Here is a 769-nt window from a genome sequence, read left to right as displayed (position 1 = left end):
ACCTAAATAACATCCCACTCTCATTTACCCATTGGGAATGTCAAGCTGTTGTTGTTTGAACAAAAATACTTATGGGATCGCTTCTGCTGCACCAGGAGCATATGGCTCACTGACTGGCTCTCAAGAATTGGTGTGACTAACCTGTCAGAAACGCTACTCTATCACCATTACACATTTATTTTTGTGCTTAATATTTTACAGCTTATTTACGGGAGAGATGTGTGAATGTGAAAAGGTCAAGGTGATTAAGGGCAAACACCAGAAGCAAATAGATGCAGATAGTAAATAAATACATTTTGATTTTGGTTTAAAAACACTATTTGATGAGACATTTTTTTTTTATATCTCTGATTTTTTTCTACACTTGTATAGGGCAAAACAAATGCAGTGGTATAAGACGTATTTAAAGAAAACTGTTGGCATTTAGACACAAATTTTATGGACACACCGTTTGCTTCATCGCTGGGCTGTTTCTGATTTCCTTCCACTTTGGCAGTGATGACAAGAACACCCAAGAGGAAAGTCTCTCTTTCCCCAGACACTCGTCACCCAGGGGGAGAGAAAGAGCCTGTGGAAGGATCGATTTGCCTGCACAGGAAACTGTGTAATGTTAATCACAACTTTAATTTGGGCTGAATTAGCATTTTGATGAACTCGTGGGGCTGACTCGTGTACTCTCGTGTACTCTAAGTACCTTCAAACGCGGTGTGCACAGAGGAAATGGCAGTGTGGTTAATTAACGCTCACAAATAACAGATGGGCTCAGTGA

Source organism: Monopterus albus, unplaced genomic scaffold (assembly GCF_001952655.1).
Source record: "Monopterus albus unplaced genomic scaffold, M_albus_1.0 scaffold9.1, whole genome shotgun sequence".
Taxonomy (NCBI): Eukaryota; Metazoa; Chordata; class Actinopteri; order Synbranchiformes; family Synbranchidae; genus Monopterus; species Monopterus albus.
The sequence above is the reverse complement of the archived record's forward strand: the minus strand, read 5'-3'. Positions refer to the sequence as shown.